The sequence below is a fragment of the Cucurbita pepo genome, chromosome 13 (assembly GCF_057944985.1).
Source record: "Cucurbita pepo subsp. pepo isolate OVF chromosome 13, ASM5794498v1, whole genome shotgun sequence".
Lineage (NCBI taxonomy): Eukaryota > Viridiplantae > Streptophyta > Magnoliopsida > Cucurbitales > Cucurbitaceae > Cucurbita > Cucurbita pepo.
This window is the reverse complement of record NC_141810.1, coordinates 10,956,471-10,963,293: the sequence shown is the minus strand read 5'-3', so window position 1 is coordinate 10,963,293 and position 6,823 is coordinate 10,956,471. Positions and strand designations below refer to the sequence as shown.

The following is a 6,823-nucleotide window of genomic DNA, read 5'->3' as shown; positions in this document are numbered from 1 at the left end:
AGCCTAGTAGTTGCACTCCCCTCACTATAGATATATTTCTGTCCATTTGATATAACCATGATTAGTAAGTCGATCCTTCGCAGGTTGTTCGTAACTAGAGCTGGGTCAATTTACCGTTTTACCCCTAAAGTTACTTCTTGTTCCTTATGTCTCACTGATCCTCTAATGAACAATTGGTTTGTGGTCCAACCAGTAAACCGAATCCCTCTCAGGCAAATGAGAGGGTGGGGCCCCTTGTTCAAGACCTGGAGTCAATGCTGAAGGGAACTACCTTTCGTCTATTGCTAAAAGTGGGTAGGAGTGAATTCCATCTTGCACCCCACGTCCACAGCCATTCACCCAATCTTACCCCTGAAATGGGAGGCCTATTGAGTCGGCGAACTAGAGCCACTCTCACCCATGCAAATCTAAGGATAATTCTGAATAAACAGGAGTTCACGGTTAGCTCAGGATTAAAATCGAGTTACCTAGGTTATCGAATGAAAAGAAAATCAGTCTCAATAGTAAACGACATTATAAAGTGAGAGTGGTTTTCTTCATGGTCCGATCTTATGCAATACTCATTGCATAGGACGCCCCCACTCACATGTCTCCACATGTAGAATTTAGTGATCACATTGTTTATATCATATACAAAAGTGGGCCACATCTATAGTGTCCCCAGAACAAGGTACTCAGCCTTATCCTTATACTATAGATCATTTTGACTATATACTTGAACTTGATCCACTCTTATGTGTCTACATATAGTTCAAGTAATCATACTATAGCCAGAGTGTTCTTAGTTTATTGGATTTAGATTAATGGTCGTAAAATTCACTTTATTCAATAACAATCTTTACTGAATAAACAACAATAATAACTTTACCTAAAATAGAATATGTTTTTGTTTACAAACTATGAGTTTTAGGACATAAAACCCAACAAACTCCCACTTGGACTAAAACTCTAGTAGGGTTTTATAACGTTGAGTAGAGAGAAATACAATAAACTAGGGCATCACATACTCATGCCATTTCTCCCACTTGCCCTAGATTACATAACTCGTAGTCCTAGACTCATTAGGTGCCCTTCAAACACTTTAGCCGTGAGGGGCTTTGTAAACGGATCAGTAATGTTGTGCTCTAAAGCTATCTGTGTGACGATCACATCTCCTCGTTGCACAATCTCCCTTATGAGATGATATTTGCGCTCAATATGTTTTCCTCGCTTATAGCTTCTTGGTTCTTTTGAATTTGCAACTGCTCCACTATTCTCACAATAAAGAGTGACGGGAAGATGCATATTTGGAACGACTTCCAAATCAGTTAAGAACTTCCTAAGCCATACAGATTCTTTTGCTACTTCACAAGCAGCAACATACTCAGCCTCCATGGTGGAATCAACAATGCAACCTTGCTTTATGCTTCTCTATATTATTGCTCCTCCGTTCAGAGTGAAGATAGATCCTGATGTCGATTTCCTCGAATCTACATCGGTCTGAAAATCTGAGTCAGTGTACCCTGTAAGGATCAGATCCTTAACACCGTACATTAGCATATAGTCCCTCATTCTCCTAAGATACTTGAGGATATTCTTAACAGCAGTCCAATGAGCACGTCCCGGATTGGACTGATATCTGCTGACAATTCCCACAGCATAGCATATGTCGGGTTGGGTACATAACATGGCATACATCAGACTATCGACTGCTGATGCATAGTGTAACGCCCCTAATTTTCTCCACCCTAATTAGCGACGTTACCTTATACTCGTCAAATCAACAGGACAAGAGTTCACATGGGACAGTCTCAATAACGAAAATGCATTCATCAATTTAAGCAATCCGTACCTAGGAAAACGATTGCGACAACCTAGCCTAGAAATAATCAACAGAGAACTAGAGGAAACAATTCGCAAAACTAAGAACCTAAAAGGATCCAACAGGCGCCTACGACACTACAAACTCTCCCCAAGATTTCCATGGCCCTTCGCATCATCCACTGTCACCCGTACATGGGAGCCTTGCCCTTTCCTGAAAATATTGGTAGCACGTGGCTTGAGTATTATATAAAATACCCAATAAGTCGCCCCACTGTTGGGGTTAAGCATATATTCATACATTCGGATACAAGCAGTCGCACACAATACATGCAAGCAGTCACACACAATACACGTACATGACGCACGCAACACACATACATGTCACAGAGAATACCCATGCATGTCGCACATCATTACCATACATGCCGCACAATGTTAGAAGAACGCAGCTGAGAGAGAGGTTTGTCTTCCATTCCTTTCCATGGCCTTAGGCCCTTGCCTTGTCCGGGCGGGGGTGGATGCATGGTAATTTCCCACACATGGCCCACGTGTGTGACTGTGGGCCCACCAGGCGAACTCCCTGGGCCTGGCTTGGTCGGGTATGTATGACAAACAATACCGGACGCCACGGACAAAAGAGGGCCTGCATGATATCGTGGCGAACACAATATCGAACATACGCATCCATACCATCAGTAGCATAACGAGGGAGTGCCCCAACCATAGCGTGCATGAGGTTCTTAAGGTTTACCTCCATGGCATTACACATACGACGCTCCATCCCCTCGCCGCATTACGTAGCATAACCGGGTCCACATTAGGCAAGCATAACATAGCATAACCGGGTCCACATTGAGCAAGCATGTCCTAGCATACTAGTCATCTTATTCATGGCATGTGGGGTTCTCATTACAATCATGACATGTCAATCAAGCTCATCATACATACAGGGCGACAAAACGCGTCACAACATCATATCCATAAACATGGCACACATAGCAATTCACTGCAAGAATCACATATATAAACAAAGCATGCATAGCATTTCACGACAAGAAACATCTAACCTAGCATACAGCAACAACATATGGTGCATGCAAGGGCCACAGGGCACGCACCAACATACATACAAAACTAACGCCAACAGTAAGGTTACTTACCTCCTTGGCCTTGGCCGAAGTTACCCACAATGCTAACTCCAGCGCCTAACTACCTTCTATAAGATAACATGATACACTTAGAGCTCCTTCACAACTAGCTCTCATGCCTAGCTACCAAGGTACGTCCCTATCACAATCTATTTTATCACAATGGAGTTATACTGACCTCAGATGGCTGAAACAAGGGTGGGAATGGCTCCAGAAGGGTCAAAAACCTAGAAACCGGTATGCTATACAGATGTCGAGCCGTCGAGCCGCGTCTCCAAGCCGCACAGCCGAGCTGACCTAGCCGAGTCGCTGGTGGAGCCGAAACCGATGGGCTGCGAAGAACCCTAACGGCGCAGGGTTTCTGGGCGCACCTCTGGTTTGGGCCGAAAAGGAATGAGGCCCAATGGTGGTGTCTGAGCGCGGCCTACGAGGTGTGGGCTGTACGCCAGCCGAGATGAACCGCGGAATGCCGAGGGTCGACCCACGCCCGCCGCTTCGTCTTCCTCGCCCGAACGCCTCAATAGCCCTAATCGCGGGCTTAACTGCTGTCACCTGTGGAAGCATCGTCGTTCGTCCATCTCCGGTGGCGCATTTGTCCTTCCTTGCCCGACGTACACTAGCGCCTGCTCCTACCCATAGCTCGCGGCGTTATTGAACCCGATCTGAAGTCTCGCGATGTTTTCGATCCCTCACCTAAACCGTTCGGCTCCTCCCTCACAGGTATGACAGTCACTCAACAAGGAAAAGACGGCTACTAAGGTACCTAGGGTTTAATACGCATTAATACGCTTTGGCTGGCAAGGCATGCCTCACAGGAAATCCCATGATTTCCGCCGAGATTTAAGGAGTTTCCCTTTTTTTTTTTTTTTTTTTTTGCCTTTTTTGAAACCCCTACCGTTACACATAGGGAATGTGTCTGATATCCTCAACTTCTTAAGGTGTCTTAGGACTTTGTTCCTTCGACAAATGAACTCCATGCCTGAAAGGTAATAATCCCTTCTTGGAGTCCTGCATCTTATATCAAATCAACATTTTGTCAATGTACGATGCCTGAGACAATGCTAGTGTTTTGTTCTTGCGATTCCGAACAATTTAGATTCCAAGAACAAACTGAGTCTCTCCCAAATCTTTCATTTGGAATTGTGTCGCTAGTCAATGCTTAATGTCAATCAGAAATCCCACATCATTTCCAATGAGTAAGATATCGTCAACATACAACACCAGGAAAGCTACTGTAGAGTTGACTATTCTTTTATAAATACAAGGTTCGTCAACATTCTGTTTAAAGCCATAAGATTTTATCGCAGTATCAAATTTTATATTTCAGAATTGAGATGCTTGCTTCAACCCATAAATGGATCTTTTAAGCTTGCAAACCCTTTGCTCGTGATCCTGTTCAATGAACCCCTCTAGTTGAGTCATATAGATACTCTCTTCAAGATTGCTGTTTAGAAAGGCTGTCTTAACATCCATTTGTCAAATTTCATAATCATAAAATGTGGCAATAGACAAGAGTATTCTAATCGATTTAAGCATAGCAACAAGAGAGAAGGTTTCTTCATAGTCCACCCCCTCTCTTTAGGTATAACCCTTTGCTACTAGTCGAGCTTTAAAGGTCTGTACCTTACCGGTTTGGTCTCGTTTCCTCTTATAGATCTATTTGCAACCAATAGATTTTACCCCATCTAGTTGATCTACAAGTTCCCATACTAAATTGAAGTACATTGACTCCATTTCAAGATTCATGGCTTTAATCCACTGATCTCTATCTTCATCATTTATTGCCTGTTTATAGGTTAATGGATCCTCAACGCCATCATCAGGTATGATGACTTGAGTTATAACCCTCCCACTACGTCGAGGCATTCTCAACTCTTGAGAAGGATGTGATTGACCAGAAGTGTCAGCTCCATCAACAACTCTTTTTGAAGGACCAGCTTGATCAACAACTCTTGTTGTTTTATCAATAGCTTCTTTCGTAATCTCACTTAATACTAGTTTGCTGCGAGGCTGATGATTTCTTACGTGGTCTTCCTCTAAGAAGTAGCGTTTGTTGATACAAACACTCTTTTTTTGTTGAGGGTCATAAAACAAACCACCTTTCGTCTCTTTGGGGTATCCTACGAATAGACATAATTTTGAACGACGTTCTAATTTCTTGGGGTTTTGCAACAACACATGTGCTGGACATCCCCAAATTTTGAAGTGACGTAAACTACCTTTACTCCCTTTCCATAACTCATAAGGTGTTTCTGAAACACTCTTAGTAGGAACCATGTTCAAAATGTATGTAGCAGTCTCCACTGCATATCCCCAAAACAGATCGGGTAATTGAGCGAAACTCATCATAGACCGAACCATGTCTAACAGAGTTCTATTTCTCCTTTCTGATACACCATTTTATTGAGGCATACCAGGGGCTGAAAGTTGAGACCTTATTCCATGTTCTATCATATAGTCCTGAAATCTTAAGTCCATGTACTCTCCTCCTCGATCTGATCAAAGTGTTTTAATAGTTTTACCTAATAGATTCTCAACCTCAGTCTTATACTCTCTGAATTTTTCAAGAGCTTCGAACTTGTGACGCATTAGGTAAAGATAGCCATACCTTGAATAATCATCAATAAAACTAATGAAATATTCATACCCTCCTCGTGCTTTGACATTCATTGGACCACAGAGATCTGTATGCACGAGTTCTAAGGTTTCTTTGGCTCTATAACCTTTTTCGGAAAACGATCGTTTAGTCATTTTACCCTCAAGACAAGACTCACATGGAGGTAAAGAGTTGTCTACTAACTCATTTAGAAGTCCTCTTTTAACCAGTCTCTCAATCCTATTGAGATTAATGTGGCCTAGTCTTAAGTGCCAAAGATAGGTATTAGGAGAAATCTTTTGTCGTTTATTTTGAGTTTCAGCTGTTTTAAACATCTCGGTATTTAAAATAGCTTTTGTTTCGCTCGGTTTTAACATATATAAGTTGTTTTCTAGTTTTGCAGAACAAATATGAATACCTCTTTTGCAAATGAACACTTCATTGATTTCAAAAAATACTTTAGACAATTGTTCTAATAAACAAGAGATAGATATTAGATTTCTTTTCATTTCAGGAACAAAAAGTACATTATCTAATATAATGAATCTATCTCCAAAAAACAACTTTAAATTTCCTACTGATCTTGCTGAGACAACCTCTCCTGTTCCAACCCTGAGTGTTATCTTGCCGTCCGCAAGCATTCTCCAAGAGCTAGTTTCCTGGTAAAAAGAACAAATATGATTAGTCGCCCCTGAATCTAGTATCCAAGTTGAGTTTTCATACTCTACTAAACATATTTCTACAACGAGTAAATCATATTTACCTTGTTATGTCTTTTCGGCTTTCTTCTCTGCAAGGTATTTTGGGCTGTTTCTCTTCCAGTGTCCGTTTTCGTTGCCATGAAAACATTTTCCTTTATCTGCTTTTTGAACCTTGTGTTTGCGGTTAGTAGGAATGTTATTTTTCCCTTTACCCTTCTTGTTCATCAAAACAATTTTAGAAGTTGAAGGTCTAGACTTATTTTTGGAGGACGATCCTCGTAGTATTTTCTTGGAGATAGCAACATTTGCTTCTCCTGTTTGTCCCTTGTTCGTTAAGAGGGACTGATAAGTCTGTAGCTCATTGAGAAGAGCAGTCAAGTTATATTCTATTTTGTTCATTACCACATTTGTGCGGAACTGGAAGAAGCTCTTCGGAAGAGACATCATGATAAAACTGACTTGACTCTTCTCATCAATGACAACTTCATTTTCTTCTGCCACATTGAAATGGACCATCATGTCCAGGACATGTTCTCTAACTGAGGTCCCTTCTTTCATACGGCAGTTGTAAATGT

General features: G+C 41.6%; 1 long non-coding RNA gene across 1 annotated transcript; it reads right to left on the bottom strand.

Moving 5' to 3' along the window:
* Positions 1-946: 946 nt before the first annotated feature.
* LOC147789739 (uncharacterized) lies at positions 947-3,864 on the bottom strand. Its single transcript, XR_015411577.1, has 3 exons — positions 2,555-3,864; positions 2,221-2,446; positions 947-2,014 (listed from the first exon to the last, which is right to left on the bottom strand). It is a non-coding gene; the product is annotated as an uncharacterized LOC147789739 (long non-coding RNA).
* Between the last annotated feature and the right edge of the window lie 2,959 nt (positions 3,865-6,823).